Source organism: Oncorhynchus keta, unplaced genomic scaffold, assembly GCF_023373465.1.
Source record: "Oncorhynchus keta strain PuntledgeMale-10-30-2019 unplaced genomic scaffold, Oket_V2 Un_contig_3683_pilon_pilon, whole genome shotgun sequence".
NCBI lineage: Eukaryota > Metazoa > Chordata > Actinopteri > Salmoniformes > Salmonidae > Oncorhynchus > Oncorhynchus keta.
Genome location: NW_026287375.1, coordinates 34,155 through 53,734, shown reverse-complemented (window position 1 = coordinate 53,734; position 19,580 = coordinate 34,155). Strand labels below are relative to the sequence as shown.

At 46.4% G+C, this 19,580-nt stretch overlaps 1 pseudogene; it reads left to right on the top strand.

Annotated features, from left to right (window-relative positions):
* The window catches only part of LOC127924115 (NT-3 growth factor receptor-like), a 124,058-nt pseudogene that overhangs the window by 91,561 nt on the left and 12,917 nt on the right, over nucleotides 1-19,580 (top strand).

Genomic DNA, 19,580 nt, shown 5'->3' with positions numbered 1-19,580 from the left:
ACTGAGTGATGAGGGATGTTACTGAGTGATGAGGGGATGTTACTGAGTGATGAGGGGATGTTACTGAGTGATGAGGGATGTTACTGAGTGATGAGGGATGTTAGTGATGAGGGATGTTACTGAGTGATGAGGGATGTTACTGAGTGATGAGGGATGTTACTGAGTGAGAGGGGATGATGAGGGATGTTACTGAGTGATGAGGGATGTTACTGAGTGATGAGGGATGTTACTGAGTGATGAGGGATGTTACTGAGTGATGAGGGATGTTACTGAGTGATGAGGGGATGTTACTGAGTGATGAGGGATGTTACTGAGTGATGAGGGATGTTACTGAGTGATGAGGGATGTTACTGAGTGATGAGGGGATGTTACTGAGTGATGAGGGGATGTTACTGAGTGATGAGGGATGTTACTGAGTGATGAGGGGATGTTACTGAGTGATGAGGGGTTACTGAGTGATGAGGGATGTTACTGAGTGATGAGGGGATGTTACTGAGTGATGAGGGGATGTTACTGAGTGATGAGGGGATGTTACTGAGTGATGAGGGATGTTACTGAGTGATGAGGGATGTTACTGAGTGATGAGGGATGTTACTGAGTGATGAGGGATGTTACTGAGTGATGAGGGATGTTGATGAGGGATGTTACTGAGTGATGAGGGGATGTTACTGAGTGATGAGGGATGTTACTGAGTGATGAGGGATGTTACTGAGGGATGAGGGATGTTACTGAGTGATGAGGGATGTTACTGAGTGATGAGGGATGTTACTGAGTGATGAGGGATGTTACTGAGTGATGAGGGATGAGGGATGTTACTGAGTGATGAGGGGATGTTACTGAGTGATGAGGGGATGTTACTGAGTGATGAGGGATGAGGGATGACTGGAGGGATGTTACTGAGAGGGATGATGAGGGATGTTACTGAGTGATGAGGGGATGTTGATGAGGGATGTTACTGAGTGATGAGGGGATGTTACTGAGTGATGAGGGATGTTACTGAGTGATGAGGGATGTTACTGAGTGATGAGGGGATGTTACTGAGTGATGAGGGGATGTTACTGGGATGAGGGATGTTATGTTACTGAGTGATGAGGGATGTTACTGAGTGATGAGGGATGTTACTGAGTGATGGGGGATGTTACTGAGTGATGGGGGATGTTACTGAGTGATGAGGGATGTTACTGAGTGATGAGGGGATGTTACTGAGTGATGAGGGATGTTACTGAGTGATGAGGGATGTTACTGAGTGATGAGGGATGTTACTGAGTGATGAGGGATGTTACTGAGTGATGAGGGATGTGATGAGGGATGTTACTGAGTGATGAGGGGATGTTACTGAGTGATGAGGGATGTTACTGAGTGATGAGGGGATGTTACTGAGTGATGAGGGATGTTACTGAGTGATGAGGGGATGTTACTGAGTGATGAGGGATGAGGGATGTACTGAGTGATGAGGGATGTTACTGAGTGATGAGGGATGTTACTGAGTGATGAGGGATGTTACTGAGTGATGAGGGATGTTACTGAGTGATGAGGGGATGTTACTGAGTGATGAGGGATGTTACTGAGTGATGAGGGGATGTTACTGTGAGAGGGATGATGAGGGAGGGATGTTACTGAGTGATGTTGTTACTGAGTGATGAGGGATGTTACTGAGTGATGAGGGATGTTACTGAGTGATGAGGGATGTTACTGAGTGATGAGGGATGTTACTGAGTGATGAGGGATGTTACTGTTACTGAGTGATGAGGGATGTTACTGAGTGATGAGGGATGTTACTGAGTGATGAGGGGATGTTACTGAGTGATGAGGTGTTACTGAGTGATGAGGGATGTTACTGAGTGATGAGGGATGTTACTGAGTGATGAGGGATGTTACTGAGTGATGAGGGGATGTTACTGAGTGATGAGGGGATGTTACTGAGTGATGAGGGATGTTACTGAGTGATGAGGGGATGTTACTGAGTACTGAGTGATGAGGGGATGAGGGATGTTACTGAGTGATGAGGGGATGTTACTGAGTGATGAGGGATGTTACTGAGTGATGAGGGATGTTACTGAGTGATGAGGGATGTTACTGAGTGATGAGGGGATGTTACTGAGTGATGAGGGATGTTACTGAGTGATGTTACTGAGTGATGTGATGAGGGATGTTACTGAGTGATGAGGGGATGTTACTGAGTGATGAGGGATGTTACTGAGAGGGATGTTACTGATGAGGGATGTTACTGAGTGATGAGGGGATGTTACTGAGTGATGAGGGATGTTACTGAGTGATGAGGGGATGTTACTGATGAGGGATGTTACTGAGTGATGAGGGGATGTTACTGAGTGATGAGGGATGTTACTGGTGATGTGTACTGAGTGATGAGGGATGTTACTGAGTGATGAGGGGATGTTACTGAGTGATGAGGGATGTTACTGAGTGATGGGGATGTTACTGAGTGATGAGGGATGTTACTGAGTGATGAGGGATGTTACTGAGTGATGAGGGATGTTACTGAGTGATGAGGGATGTTACTGAGTGATGAGGGGATGTTACTGAGTGATGAGGGGATGTTACTGAGTGATGAGGGATGTTACTGAGTGATGAGGGATGTTACTGAGTGATGAGGGGATGATGAGGGAGGGATGTTACTGAGTGATGAGGGATGAGTGATGAGGGATGTTACTGAGTGATGAGGGATGTTACTGAGTGATGAGGGATGTTACTGAGTGATGAGGGATGTTACTGAGTGATGAGGGATGTTACTGAGTGATGAGGGATGTTACTGAGTGATGAGGATGTTACTGAGTGATGAGGGATGTTACTGAGTGATGAGGGATGTTACTGAGTGATGAGGGATGTTACTGAGTGATGAGGGATGTTACTGAGTGATGAGGGATGTTACTGAGTGATGAGGGATGTGTTACTGAGTGATGAGGGGATGTTACTGAGTGATGAGGGATGTTACTGAGTGATGAGGGATGTTACTGAGTGATGAGGGGATGTTACTGGGGGATGAGGGGATGTTACTGAGTGATGAGGGATGTTACTGAGTGATGAGGGATGTTACTGAGTGATGAGGGATGATGAGGGATACTGAGTGATGAGGGATGTTACTGAGTGATGAGGGATGTTACTGAGTGATGAGGGATGTTACTGAGTGATGAGGGATGTTACTGAGTGATGAGGGATGTTACTGAGTGATGAGGGATGTTACTGAGTGATGAGGGATGTTACTGAGTGATGAGGGATGTTACTGAGTGATGAGGGATGTTACTGAGTGATGAGGGATGTTACTGAGTGATGAGGGATGTTACTGAGTGATGAGGGATGTGATGAGGGGATGTTACTGAGTGATGAGGGGATGTTACTGAGTGATGAGGGGATGTTACTGAGTGATGAGGGGATGTTACTGAGTGATGAGGGATGTTACTGAGTGATGAGGGATGTTACTGAGTGATGAGGGGTGTTACTGAGTGATGAGGGGATGTTACTGAGTGATGAGGGATGTTACTGAGTGATGAGGGATGTTACTGAGTGATGAGGGGATGTGATGTTACTGAGTGATGAGGATGGATGTTACTGAGTGATGAGGGATGTTACTGAGTGATGAGGGATGTTACTGAGTGATGAGGGGATGTTACTGAGTGATGAGGGATGTTACTGAGTGATGAGGGGATGTTACTGAGTGATGAGGGGATGTTACTGAGTGATGAGGATGTTACTGAGTGATGAGGGGATGTTACTGAGTGATGAGGGATGTTACTGAGTGATGAGGGATGTTACTGAGTGATGAGGGATGTTACTGAGTGATGAGGGATGTTACTGAGTGATGAGGGGATGTTACTGAGTGATGAGGGATGTTACTGATGATGAGGGGATGTTACTGAGTGATGAGGGGATGTTACTGAGTGAGGGATGAGGGATGAGGGGATGTTACTGAGTGATGAGGGATGTTACTGAGTGATGAGGGGATGTTACTGAGTGATGAGGGGATGTTACTGAGTGATGAGGGGATGTTACTGAGTGATGAGGGATGTTACTGAGTGATGAGGGATGTTACTGAGTGATGAGGGATGTTACTGAGTGATGAGGGATGTTACTGAGTGATGAGGGGATGTTACTGAGTGATGAGGGGATGTGATGAGGGATGTTACTGAGTGATGAGGGATGTTACTGAGTGATGAGGGATGTTACTGAGTGATGAGGGGATGTTACTGAGTGATGAGGGGATGTTACTGATGTGAGGGATGTGACTGAGTGATGAGGGATGTTACTGAGTGATGAGGGATGTTACTGAGTGATGAGGGGATGTTACTGAGTGATGAGGGATGAGTGATGAGGGATGTTACTGAGTGATGAGGGGATGAGGGATTACTGAGTGATGAGGGGATGTTACTGAGTGATGAGGGATGTTACTGAGTGATGAGGGATGTTACTGAGTGATGAGGGGATGTTACTGAGTGATGAGGGATGTTACTGAGTGTGAGGGGATGTTACTGAGTGATGAGGGATGTTACTGAGTGATGAGGGATGTTACTGAGTGATGAGGGATGTTACTGAGTGATGAGGGGTGATGTTATGTGATGAGGGATGATGTTACTGAGTGATGAGGGGATGTTACTGAGTGATGAGGGATGTTACTGAGTGATGAGGGGATGTTACTGAGTGATGAGGGATGTTACTGAGTGATGAGGGATGATGAGGGATGTTACTGAGTGATGAGGGATGTTACTGAGTGATGAGGGGATGTTACTGAGTGATGAGGGGATGTTACTGAGTGATGAGGGGATGTGTTACTGAGTGATGAGGGGATGTTACTGAGTGATGAGGGATGTTACTGAGTGATGAGGGATGTTGATGAGGGATACTGAGTGATGAGGGATGTTACTGAGTGATGAGGGATGTTACTGAGTGATGAGGGGATGTTACTGAGTGATGAGGGATGAGGGATGAGGGGATGTTACTGAGTGATGAGGGATGTTACTGTGATGAGGGATGTTACTGAGTGATGAGGGATGTTACTGAGTGATGAGGGATGTTACTGAGTGATGAGGGATGTTACTGAGTGATGAGGGGATGTTACTGAGTGATGAGGGGATGTTACTGAGTGATGAGGGGATGTTACTGAGTGATGAGGGATGTTACTGAGTGATGAGGGGATGTTACTGAGTGATGAGGGATGTTACTGAGTGATGAGGGAGGGATGTTACTGAGTGATGAGGGATGTTACTGAGTGATGAGGGGATGTTACTGAGTGATGAGGGATGTTACTGAGTGATGAGGGATGTTACTGAGGATGAGGGGATGTTACTGAGTGATGAGGGGATGTTACTGAGTGATGAGGGGATGTTACTGAGTGATGAGGGATGTTACTGAGTGATGAGGGGATGTTACTGAGTGATGAGGGGATGTTACTGAGTGATGAGGGATGTTACTGAGTGATGAGGGATGTTACTGAGTGATGAGGGGATGTTACTGAGTGATGAGGGATGTTACTGAGTGAGAGGGATGTTACTGAGTGATGAGGGGATGATGATGTTACTGAGTGATGAGGGGATGTTACTGAGTGATGAGGGGATGTTACTGAGTGAGGGATGTTACTGAGGATGAGGGATTACTGAGTGATGAGGGGATGTTACTGAGTGATGAGGGATGTTACTGAGTGATGAGGATGAGAGGATGAGGGGATGTTACTGAGTGATGAGGGATGTTACTGAGTGATGAGGGGATGTTACTGAGTGATGAGGGATGTTACTGAGTGATGAGGGGATGTTACTGAGTGATGAGGGATGTGATGAGGGATGTTACTGAGTGATGAGGGATGTTACTGAGTGATGAGGGGATGTTACTGAGTGATGAGGGATGTTACTGAGTGATGAGGGATGTTACTGAGTGATGAGGGATGTTACTGAGTGATGAGGGATGTTACTGAGTGATGAGGGGATGTTACTGAGTGATGATGGGATGTTACTGAGTGATGAGGGGATGTTACTGAGTGATGAGGGGATGTTACTGATGAGGATGAGGGGATGTTACTGAGTGATGAGGGGATGTTGATGAGGGATGTGATGTTACTGAGTGATGAGGGGATGTTACTGAGTGATGAGGGGATGTTACTGAGTGATGAGGGATGTTACTGAGTGATGAGGGGATGTTACTGAGTGATGAGGGATGTTACTGAGTGATGAGGGGATGTTACTGAGTGATGAGGGGATGTTACTGAGTGATGAGGGGATGTTATGATGAGGGATGTTACTGAGTGATGAGGGATGATGTGAGGGATGTTACTGAGTGATGAGGGATGTTATGTGAGGGGATACTGAGTGATGAGGGGATGTTACTGAGTGATGAGGGATGTTACTGAGTGATGAGGGATGTTACTGGGATGAGGGGATGTTACTGAGTGATGAGGGGTTACTGAGTGATGAGGGATGTTACTGAGTGATGAGGGGATGTTACTGAGTGATGAGGGGATGTTACTGAGTGATGAGGGATGTTACTGAGTGATGAGGGATGTTACTGAGTGATGACTGGGATGTTACTGAGTGATGAGGGGATGTTACTGAGTGATGAGGGATGTTGAGGGATGTTACTGAGTGATGAGGGATGTTACTGAGTGATGAGGGGATGTTACTGAGTGATGAGGGGATGTTACTGAGTGATGAGGGGATGTGATGAGGGATGTACTGAGTGATGAGGGGATGTTACTGAGTGATGAGGGATGTTACTGAGTGATGAGGGGATGTTACTGAGTGATGAGGATGATGTTACTGATGTTACTGAGTGATGAGGGGATGTTACTGAGTGATGAGGGATGTTACTGAGTGATGAGGGATGTTACTGAGTGATGAGGGGATGTTACTGAGTGATGAGGGATGTTACTGAGTGATGAGGGGATGTTACTGAGTGATGAGGGGATGTTACTGAGTGATGAGGGGATGTTACTGATGATGAGGGATGTTACTGAGTGATGAGGGATGTTACTGAGTGATGAGGGATGTTACTGAGTGATGAGGGATGTTACTGAGTGATGAGGGATGTTACTGAGTGATGAGGGATGTTACTGAGTGATGAGGGGATGTGATGTTACTGAGTGATGAGGGATGTTACTGAGTGATGAGGGGATGTTACTGAGTGATGAGGGATGTTACTGAGTGATGAGGGGTGTTACTGAGTGATGAGGGATGTTACTGAGTGATGAGGGGATGTTACTGAGTGATGAGGGATGTTACTGAGTGATGAGGGATGTTACTGAGTGATGAGGGATGTTACTGAGTGATGAGGGATGTTACTGAGTGATGAGGGGATGTTACTGAGTGATGAGGGGATGTTACTGAGTGATGAGGGATGTTACTGAGTGATGAGGGATGTTACTGATGAGGGATGTTATGTGATGAGGGATGTACTGAGTGATGAGGGGATGTTACTGATGATGAGGGATGTTACTGAGTGATGAGGGGATGATGTTACTGAGTGATGAGGGATGTTACTGAGTGATGAGGGGATGTTACTGAGTGATGAGGGGATGTTACTGAGTGATGAGGGGATGTTACTGATGTTACTGAGTGATGAGGGATGTTACTGAGTGATGAGGGATGTTACTGAGTGATGAGGGGTTATGTTGAGGGGATGTTACTGAGTGATGAGGGGATGTTACTGAGTGATGAGGGGATGTTACTGAGTGATGAGGGATGTTACTGAGTGATGAGGGGATGTTACTGAGTGATGAGGGATGTTACTGAGTGATGAGGGGATGTTACTGAGTGATGAGGGATGTTACTGAGTGATGAGGGATGTTACTGAGTGATGAGGGATGTTACTGATGATGAGGGATGTTACTGAGTGAGAGGGGATGAGGGGATGTTACTGAGTGATGAGGGATGTTACTGAGTGATGAGGGGATGTTACTGAGTGATGAGGGATGTTACTGAGTGATGAGGGGATGTTACTGAGTGATGAGGGATGTTACTGAGTGATGAGGGATGTTACTGAGTGATGAGGGATGTTACTGAGTGATGAGGGATGTTACTGAGTGATGAGGGATGTTACTGAGTGATGAGGGATGTTACTGAGTGATGAGGGATGTTACTGAGTGATGAGGGATGTTACTGAGTGATGAGGGATGTTACTGAGTGATGAGGGGATGTTACTGAGTGATGAGGGATGTTACTGAGTGATGAGGGGATGTTACTGAGTGATGAGGGATGTTACTGAGTGATGAGGGATGTTACTGAGTGATGAGGGATGTTACTGAGTGATGAGGGATGTTATGAGAGTGATGAGGGATGTTACTGAGTGATGAGGGATGTTACTGAGTGATGAGGGATGTTACTGAGTGATGAGGGGATGTTACTGAGTGATGAGGGATGTTACTGAGTGATGAGGGATGTTACTGAGTGATGAGGGATGTTACTGAGTGATGAGGGGATGTTACTGAGTGATGAGGGGATGTTACTGAGTGATGAGGGATGTTACTGAGTGATGAGGGATGTTACTGAGTGATGAGGGATGTGATGAGGATGTTACTGAGTGATGAGGGGATGTTACTGAGTGATGAGGGATGTTACTGAGTGATGAGGGATGTTACTGAGGGAGGGTTACTGATGTGAGGATGTTACTGAGTGATGAGGGGATGTTATGTGATGAGGGATGTTATGAGGATGAGGGATGTTACTGAGTGATGAGGGATGTTACTGAGTGATGAGGGATGTTACTGAGTGATGAGGGGATGAGGGATGTTACTGAGTGATGAGGGATGTTACTGAGTGATGAGGGGATGTTACTGATGATGAGGGATGTTACTGAGTGATGAGGGGATGTTACTGAGTGATGAGGAGGGGATGAGGGATGTTACTGAGTGATGAGGGGATGTTACTGAGTGATGAGGGATGTTACTGAGTGATGAGGGGATGTTGATGAGGGATGTTACTGAGTGATGAGGGGATGTTACTGAGTGATGAGGGATGTTACTGAGTGATGAGGGATGTTACTGAGTGATGAGGGATGTTACTGGGGATGAGGGATGTTACTGAGTGATGAGGGATGTTACTGAGTGATGAGGGATGTTACTGAGTGATGAGGGATGTTATGTGATGAGGGGATGTTACTGAGTGATGAGGGATGTTACTGAGTGATGAGGGATGTTACTGAGTGATGAGGGGATGTTACTGAGTGATGAGGGATGTTACTGAGTGATGAGGGGATGTTACTGAGTGATGAGGGATGTTACTGAGTGATGAGGGATGTTACTGAGGATGAGGGATGAGGGATGAGGGATGTTACTGAGTGATGAGGATGAGGTGATGTTACTGAGTGATGAGGGGATGAGGGGATGTTACTGAGTGATGAGGGATGTTACTGATGAGGGATGATGAGGATGTTACTGAGTGATGAGGGATGTTACTGAGTGATGAGGGGATGTTACTGAGTGATGAGGGATGTTACTGAGTGATGAGGGGATGTTACTGAGTGATGAGGGGATGTTACTGAGTGATGAGGGATGTTACTGAGTGATGAGGGATGTTACTGAGTGATGAGGGATGTTACTGAGTGATGAGGGGATGTTACTGAGTGATGAGGGTTATGTTACTGAGTGATGAGGGATGTTACTGAGAGGATGAGGATGTTACTGAGTGATGAGGGATGTTACTGAGTGATGAGGGATGTTACTGAGTGATGAGGGGATGTTACTGAGTGATGAGGGGATGTTACTGAGGGAGGGATGTTACTGAGTGATGAGGGATGTTACTGAGTGAGTGATGAGGGATGTTACTGAGTGATGAGGGATGTTACTGAGTGATGAGGGATGTTACTGAGTGATGAGGGGATGTTACTGAGTGATGAGGGTTACTGAGTGATGAGGGATGTTACTGAGTGATGAGGGATGTTACTGAGGATGAGGGGATGTTACTGAGTGATGAGGGATGTTACTGAGTGATGAGGGATGTTACTGAGTGATGAGGGATGTTACTGTTGATGAGGGATGTTACTGAGGATGAGGGATGTTACTGAGTGATGAGGGGATGTTACTGAGTGATGAGGGATGTTACTGGTGATGAGGGGATGTTACTGAGTGATGAGGGATGTTACTGAGTGATGAGGGGATGTTACTGAGTGATGAGGGATGTTACTGAGTGATGAGGGATGTTACTGAGTGATGAGGGATGTTACTGAGTGATGAGGGATGTGATGTTACTGAGTGATGAGGGGATGTTACTGAGTGATGAGGGGATGTTACTGAGTGATGAGGGATGTTACTGAGTGATGAGGGATGTTACTGAGTGATGAGGGATGTTACTGGAGTGATGAGGGGATGTGATGAGGGGATGTACTGAGTGATGAGGGGATGTTACTGAGTGATGAGGGATGTTACTGAGTGATGAGGGATGTTACTGAGTGATGAGGGGATGGGATGTTACTGAGTGATGAGGGATGTTACTGAGTGATGAGGGATGTTACTGAGTGATGAGGGATGTTACTGAGTGATGAGGGGATGTTACTGAGTGATGAGGGGATGTTACTGAGTGATGAGGGATGTTACTGAGTGATGAGGGGATGTTACTGAGTGATGAGGGGATGTTACTGTTGACTGAGTGATGAGGGATGTTACTGAGTGATGAGGGTTACTGATGTTACTGAGTGATGAGGGATGTTACTGAGTGATGAGGGGATGTTACTGAGTGATGAGGGATGTTACTGAGTGATGAGGGATGTTACTGAGTGATGAGGGATGTTACTGAGTGATGAGGGATGTTACTGAGGGAGGGATGTTACTGAGATGAGGGGATGTTACTGAGTGATGAGGGATGTTACTGAGTGATGAGGGATGTTACTGAGTGATGAGGGATGTTACTGAGTGATGAGGGATGTTATGTTGAGGGATGTTACTGAGTGATGAGGGATGTTACTGAGTGATGAGGGATGTTACTGAGTGATGAGGGGATGTTACTGAGTGATGAGGGGATGTTACTGAGTGATGAGGGATGTTACTGAGTGAGTGTTACTGAGTGATGAGGGGATGTTACTGAGTGATGAGGGATGTTACTGAGTGATGGGGGATGAGTGTTACTGAGGATGAGGGATGTTACTGAGTGATGAGGGGATGTTACTGAGTGAGTGATGAGGGATGTTACTGAGTGATGAGGGGATGTTACTGAGTGATGAGGGATGTTACTGAGTGATGAGGGATGATGAGGGAGGGATGTTACTGAGTGATGAGGGATGTTACTGAGTGATGAGGGATGTTACTGAGTGATGAGGGATGTTACTGATGATGAGGGATGTTACTGAGTGATGAGGGGATGTTACTGAGTGATGAGGGATGTTACTGAGTGATGAGGGGTTACTGAGTGATTACTGAGTGATGAGGGATGTTATGAGTGATGAGGGGATGTTACTGAGTGATGAGGGATGTTACTGAGTGATGAGGGATGTTACTGAGTGATGAGGGATGTTACTGAGTGATGAGGGGATGTTACTGAGTGATGAGGGGTTATGTGATGACTGAGTGATGAGGGATGTTACTGAGTGATGAGGGGATGTTACTGAGTGATGAGGGATGTTACTGAGTGATGAGGGGATGTTACTGAGTGATGTTACTGAGGATGAGGGATGTTACTGAGTGATGAGGGGATGTTACTGAGTGATGAGGGATGTTACTGAGTGATGAGGGATGTTACTGAGTGATGAGGGGATGTTACTGAGTGATGAGGGGATGTTACTGAGTGATGAGGGGATGTTACTGAGTGATTAGGGATGTTACTGAGTGATGAGGGATGTTACTGAGTGATGAGGGATGTTACTGAGTGATGAGGGATGTTACTGAGTGATGAGGGGATGTTACTGAGTGATGAGGGATGTTACTGAGTGATGAGGGATGTTACTGAGTGATGAGGGATGTTACTGAGTGATGAGGGGATGTTACTGAGGGAGGGATGTTACTGAGTGATGAGGGATGTTACTGAGTGATGAGTGAGGATGAGGGATGTTACTGAGTGATGAGGGATGTTACTGAGTGATGAGGGGATGTTACTGAGTGATGAGTGATGAGGATGAGGGATGTTACTGAGTGATGAGGGGATGATGAGGGGATGTTACTGAGTGATGAGGGGATGTTACTGAGTGATGAGGGATGTTACTGAGTGATGAGGGATGTTACTGAGTGATGAGGGGATGTTACTGAGTGATGAGGGGATGTTACTGAGTGATGAGGGATGTTACTGAGTGATGAGGGGATGTTACTGAGTGATGAGGGGATGTTACTGAGTGATGAGGGATGTTACTGAGTGATGAGGGGATGTTACTGAGTGATGAGGGATGTTACTGAGTGATGAGGGGATGTTATGTGAGGGATGTTACTGAGTGATGAGGGATGTTACTGAGTGATGAGGGATGTTACTGAGTGATGAGGGGATGTTACTGAGTGATGAGGGATGTTACTGAGTGATGAGGGGATGTTACTGAGTGATGAGGGGTTATGAGTGATGAGGGATGTTACTGAGTGATGAGGGATGTTACTGAGGATGAGGGATGTTACTGAGTGATGAGGGGATGTTACTGAGTGATGAGGGGATGTTACTGAGTGATGAGGGGATGTTACTGAGTGATGAGGGATGTTACTGAGTGATGAGGGGATGTTACTGGAGTGATGAGGGATGTTACTGAGTGATGAGGGATGTTACTGAGTGATGAGGGATGTTAGGATGAGGGATGTTACTGAGTGATGAGGGATGTTACTGAGTGATGAGGGATGTTACTGAGTGATGAGGGGATGTTACTGAGTGATGAGGGATGTTACTGAGTGATGAGGGGATGATTGTTACTGAGTGATGAGGGATGTTACTGAGGAGGATGTTACTGAGTGATGAGGGATGTTACTGAGTGATGAGGGGATGTTACTGAGTGATGAGGGGTGTTGAGGGATGTTACTGAGTGATGAGGGATGTTACTGAGTGATGAGGGATGTTACTGAGTGATGAGGGATGTTACTGAGTGATGAGGGATGTTACTGAGTGATGAGGGATGTTACTGAGTGATGAGGGATGTTACTGAGTGATGAGGGATGTTACTGAGTGATGAGGGATGTTACTGAGTGATGAGGGATGTTACTGAGTGATGAGGGGATGTTACTGAGTGATGAGGGGATGTTACTGAGTGATGAGGGATGTTACTGAGTGATGAGGGATGTTACTGAGTGATGAGGGGATGTTACTGAGTGATGAGGGGATGTTACTGAGTGATGAGGGGTTACTGAGTGATGAGGGATGTTACTGAGTGATGAGGGATGTTACTGAGGGGATGTTACTGAGTGATGAGGGATGTTACTGAGTGATGAGGGGATGTTACTGAGTGATGAGGGATGTTAATGAGTGATGAGGGATGTTACTGAGTGATGAGGGGATGTTACTGAGTGATGAGGGGATGTTACTGAGTGATGAGGGGATGTTACTGAGTGATGAGGGATGTTACTGAGTGATGAGGATGTTACTGAGTGATGAGGGATGTTACTGAGTGATGAGGGATGTTACTGAGTGATGAGGGGATGTTACTGGAGTGATGAGGGGATGTTACTGAGTGATGAGGGGATGTTACTGAGTGATGAGGGGATGTTACTGAGTGATGAGGGATGATGATGGGGATGTTACTGAGTGATGAGGGGATGTTACTGAGTGACTGATGTTACTGAGTGATGAGGGATGTTACTGAGTGATGAGGGGATGTGATGTTACTGAGTGATGAGGGGATGTTACTGAGTGATGAGGGATGTTACTGAGTGATGAGGGGATGTGATGTTACTGAGTGATGAGGGATGTTACTGAGTGATGAGGGATGTTACTGAGTGATGAGGGATGTTACTGAGTGATGAGGGGATGGTGATGAGGGATGTTACTGAGTGATGAGGGATGTTACTGAGTGATGAGGGATGTTACTGAGTGATGAGGGGATGTTACTGAGTGATGAGGGATGTTACTGAGTGATGAGTGATGGGATGTTACTGAGTGATGAGGATGTTACTGAGTGATGAGGATGTTACTGAGTGATGAGGTTTTAGGTTTGTATAACTGAAGACCTACTGGTAATTTACAGACATCATCCAGCAGAATACCAACAGCACATCTCTCTTCTTCCCAGACCCTGAAGGACCTCACCTTCTGTTGTCTATAAGATGTCTGATATCAATGTGTTTACTACTACAGTAGTACCAGCAGTAAAACAACAGTACTTCTCCATCTCATCCACAGACCCTGAAACCATCAGGGTGTCCCTTTGGTTCCCAGAGCCTGAAGGACCCCAACCTGTCTGTTGTCTATATGCTGTAGTTCCATCTGTAAACCAACAGTACTTCTCCATCTCATCCACAGACCCTGAAACCAACAGGGTGTCCCTTTGGTTCCCAGAGCCTGAAGGACCCCAACCTGTCTGTTGTCTATATGCTGTAGTTCCGTCTGTAAACCAACAGTACTTCTCCATCTCATCCACAGACCCTGAAACCATCAGCGTGTCCCTTTGGTTCCCAGAGCCTGAAGGACCCCAACCTGTCAGCCAGAAAAGACTTCCAGAGAGAAGCTGAGCTGCTCACCAACCTCCAGCACGACCACATTGTTAAGTTCTATGGGGTCTGTGTGGATGGAGATCCCCTCATCATGGTGTTTGAGTACATGAAGAATGGGGACCTCAACAAGTTCCTCAGGTAGTGGTATAGGAACAATGCTGGTACACAGGGGCGCCTCTTTGGTTTCAGAAGTGGGGGGGACATAGCCTGACGGGAGGTCTGGAATATTTTTGGGGGGAATCTAAAGCTAATTAACTGCATTTTTACACAATCCAACCTGCCGTCTCTATTTAGAACAAAAAGAAAGCAAAAATGTCCTCTGTCTCTACTACTCCTCTGTCTCTACTACTCCTCTGTCTCTACTCCTCCTTTGTCTCTACTCCTCGTCTGTCTCTACTCCTCCTCTGTCTCTACTACTCCTCTGTCTCTACTCCTCCTCTGTCTCTACTCCTCCTCTGTCTCTACTCCTCCTCTGTCTCTACTCCTCCTCTGTCTCTACTCCTCCTCTGTCTCTACTCCTCCTCTGTCTCTACTCCTCCTCTGTCTCTACTCCTCCTCTGTCTCTACTACTCCTCTGTCTCTACTACTCCTCTGTCTCTACTCCTCCTCTGTCTCTACTCCTCCTCTGTCTCTACTACTCCTCTGTCTCTACTACCTCCTCTGTCTCTACTCCTCCTCTGTCTCTACTACTCCTCTGTCTCTACTCCTCCTCTGTCTCTACTCCTCCTCTGTCTCTACTACTCCTCTGTCTCTACTCCTCCTCTGTCTCTACTACTCCTCTGTCTCTACTCCTCCTCTGTCTCTACTCCTCCTCTGTCTCTACTACTCCTCTGTCTCTACTCCTCCTCTGTCTCTAATCCTCTCTGTCTCTAGTACTCCTCTGTCTCTACTCCTCCTCTGTCTCTACTCCTCCTCTGTCTCTACTACCCTCTGTCTCTACTCCTCCTCTGTCTCTACTCCTCCTCTGTCTCTACTCCTCCTCTGTCTCTACTCCTCCTCTGTCTCTACTCCTCCTCTGTCTCTACTACTCCTCTGTCTCTACTACTCCTCTGTTCTGTTTCGTATCTCCCTCCCAGAGTCCATGGTCCAGATGGCCAGCCTCTACATACTGTCTCTATGAAGGTTAATGTCTCTCCAGAGTCCATGGTCCAGATGGCCAGCCTCTACTCTGTATAGATGAAGGTTAATGTTTATCTCTCTCCAGAGTCCATGGTCCAGATGGCCAGCCTCTACATACTGTATAGATGAAGGTTAATGTTTCTCTCTCCAGAGTCCATGGTCCAGATGGCCAGTCTCTACATACTGTATAGATGAAGGTTCTGTCTCTCCCTCCAGAGTCCATGGTCCAGATGGCCAGCCTCTACAGACTGTATGATGAAGGTTTATGTTTCTCTCCTCCATGGTCCAGATGGCCAGCCTCTACATACTGTATAGATGAAGGTTTATGTTTCTACTCTCTCCAGAGTCCATGGTCCAGATGGCCAGCCTCTACAGACTGTATAGATGAAGGTTAATGTTTCTCTCTCTCCAGAGTCCATGGTCCAGATGGCCAGCCTCTACAGACTGTATAGATGAAGGTTAATGTTTCTCTCTCTCCAGAGTCCATGGTCCAGATGGCCAGCCTCTACATACTGTATAGATGAAGGTTAATGTTTCTCTCTCTCCAGAGTCCATGGTCCAGATGGCCAGCCTCTACAGACTGTATAGATGAAGGTTTATGTTTCTCTCTCTCCAGAGTCCATGGTCCAGATGGCCAGCCTCTACATACTGTATAGATGAAGGTTTATGTTTCTCTCTCTCCAGAGTCCATGGTCCAGATGGCCAGCCTCTACATACTGTATAGATGAAGGTTAATGTTTCTCTCTCCAGAGTCCATGGTCCAGATGGCCAGCCTCTACATACTGTATAGATGAAGGTTTATGTTTCTCTCTCCAGAGTCCATGGTCCAGATGGCCAGCCTCTACATACTGTATAGATGAAGGTTTATGTTTCTCTCTCTCCAGAGTCCATGGTCCAGATGGCCAGCCTCTACATACTGTATAGATGAAGGTTTATGTTTCTCTCTCCAGAGTCCATGGTCCAGATGGCCAGCCTCTACAGACTGTATAGATGAAGGTTTATGTTTCTCTCTCTCCAGAGTCCATGGTCCAGATGGCCAGCCTCTACAGACTGTATAGATGAAGGTTTATGTTTCTCTCTCTCAGAGTCCATGGTCCAGATGGCCAGCCTCTACATACTGTATAGATGAAGGTTTATGTTTCTCTCTCCCAGAGTCCATGGTCCAGATGGCCAGCCTCTACATACTGTATAGATGAAGGTTTATGTTTCTCTCTCCAGAGTCCATGGTCCAGATGGCCAGCCTCTACATACTGTATAGATGAAGGTTAATGTTTCTCTCTCTCCAGAGTCCATGGTCCAGATGGCCAGCCTCTACATACTGTATAGATGAAGGTTTATGTTTCTCTCTCCAGAGTCCATGGTCCAGATGGCCAGCCTCTACAGACTGTATAGATGAAGGTTTATGTTTCTCTCTCCCAGAGTCCATGGTCCAGATGGCCAGCCTCTACATACTGTATAGATGAAGGTTTATGTTTCTCTCTCTCCAGAGTCCATGGTCCAGATGGCCAGCCTCTACATACTGTATAGATGAAGGTTTATGTTTCTCTCTCTCCAGAGTCCATGGTCCAGATGGCCAGCCTCTACAGACTGTATAGATGAAGGTTAATGTTTCTCTCTCTCCAGAGTCCATGGTCCAGATGGCCAGCCTCTACAGACTGTATAGATGAAGGTTTATGTTTCTCTCTCTCCAGAGTCCATGGTCCAGATGGCCAGCCTCTACATACTGTATAGATGAAGGTTTATGTTTCTCTCTCTCCAGAGTCCATGGTCCAGATGGCCAGCCTCTACAGACTGTATAGATGAAGGTTTATGTTTCTCTCTCTCCAGAGTCCATGGTCCAGATGGCCAGCCTCTACATACTGTATAGATGAAGGTTTATGTTTCTCTCTCTCAGAGTCCATGGTCCAGATGGCCAGCCTCTACAGACTGTATAGATGAAGGTTTATGTTTCTCTCTCCAGAGTCCATGGTCCAGATGGCCAGCCTCTACAGACTGTATAGATGAAGGTTTATGTTTCTCTCTCTCCAGAGTCCATGGTCCAGATGGCCAGCCTCTACATACTGTATAGATGAAGGTTTATGTTTCTCTCTCCAGAGTCCATGGTCCAGATGGCCAGCCTCTACAGACTGTATAGATGAAGGTTTATGTTTCTCTCTCTCAGAGTCCATGGTCCAGATGGCCAGCCTCTACATACTGTATAGATGAAGGTTTATGTTTCTCTCTCCAGAGTCCATGGTCCAGATGGCCAGCCTCTACATACTGTATAGATGAAGGTTAATGTTTCTCTCTCCAGAGTCCATGGTCCAGATGGCCAGCCTCTACATACTGTATAGATGAAGGTTTATGTTTCTCTCTCCAGAGTCCATGGTCCAGATGGCCAGCCTCTACAGACTGTATAGATGAAGGTTTATGTTTCTCTCCAGAGTCCATGGTCCAGATGGCCAGCCTCTACAGACTGTATAGATGAAGGTTTATGTTTCTCTCTCCCAGAGTCCATGGTCCAGATGGCCAGCCTCTACTACTGTATAGATGAAGGTTTATGTTTCTCTCTCTCCAGAGTCCATGGTCCAGATGGCCAGCCTCTACAGACTGTTAGATGAAGGTTAATGTTTCTCTCTCTCAGAGTCCATGGTCCCGATGGCCAGCCCTACAGACTGTATGATGAAGGTTTATGTTTCTCTCTCCAGAGTCCATGGTCCAGATGGCCAGCCTCTACATACTGTATAGATGAAGGTTTATGTTTCTAAGAATCTCCAGAGTCCATGGTCCAGATGGCCAGCCTCTACAGACTGTATAGATGAAGGTTAATGTTTCTCTCTCTCCAGAGTCCATGGTCCAGATGGCCAGCCTCTACAGACTGTATAGATGAAGGTTTATGTTTCTCTCTCTCCAGAGTCCATGGTCCAGATGGCCAGCCTTACATACTGTATAGATGAAGGTTAATGTTTCTCCCTCTCCAGAGTCCATGGTCCAGATGGCCAGCCTCTACATACTGTATAGATGAAGGTTAATGTTTCTCTCTCTCCAGAGTCCATGGTCCAGATGGCCAGCCTCTACAGACTGTATAGATGAAGGTTAATGTTTCTCTCTCTCCAGAGTCCATGGTCCAGATGGCCAGCCTCTAATACTGTATAGATGAAGGTTAATGTTTCTCTCTCTCCAGAGTCCATGGTCCAGATGGCCAGCCTCTACATACTGTATAGATGAAGGTTAATGTTTCTCTCCCAGAGTCCATGGTCCAGATGGCCAGCCTCTACATACTGTATAGATGAAGGTTAATGTTTCTCTCTCTCCAGAGTCCATGGTCCAGATGGCCAGCCTCCATACTGTATAGATGAAGGTTAATGTTTCTCTCTCCAGAGTCATGGTCCAGATGGCCAGCCTCTACATACTGTATAGATGAAGGTTAATGTTTCTCCCTCTCCAGAGTCCATGGTCCAGATGGCCAGCCTCTACATACTGTATAGATGAAGGTTAATGAGAGTCCATGGTCCAGATGGCCAGCCTCTAAGTGTATAGATGAAGGTTTAGTTTCCTCTCCAGAGTCCATGGTCCAGATGGCCAGCCTCTACATACTGTAAGATGAAGGTTTATGTTTCTCTCTCCAGAGTCCATGGTCCAGATGGCCAGCCTCTACATACTGTATAGATGAAGGTTAATGTTTCTCTCTCTCCAGAGTCCATGGTCCAGATGGCCAGCCTCTACAGACTGTATAGATGAAGGTTAATGTTTATCTCTCTCCAGAGTCCATGGTCCAGATGGCCAGCCTCTACATACTGTATAGATGAAGGTTTATGTTTCTCTCTCCAGAGTCCATGGTCCAGATGGCCAGCCTCTACATACTGTATAGATGAAGGTTAATGTTTCTCTCTCCAGAGTCCATGGTCCAGATGGCCAGCCTCTACAGACTGTATAGATGAAG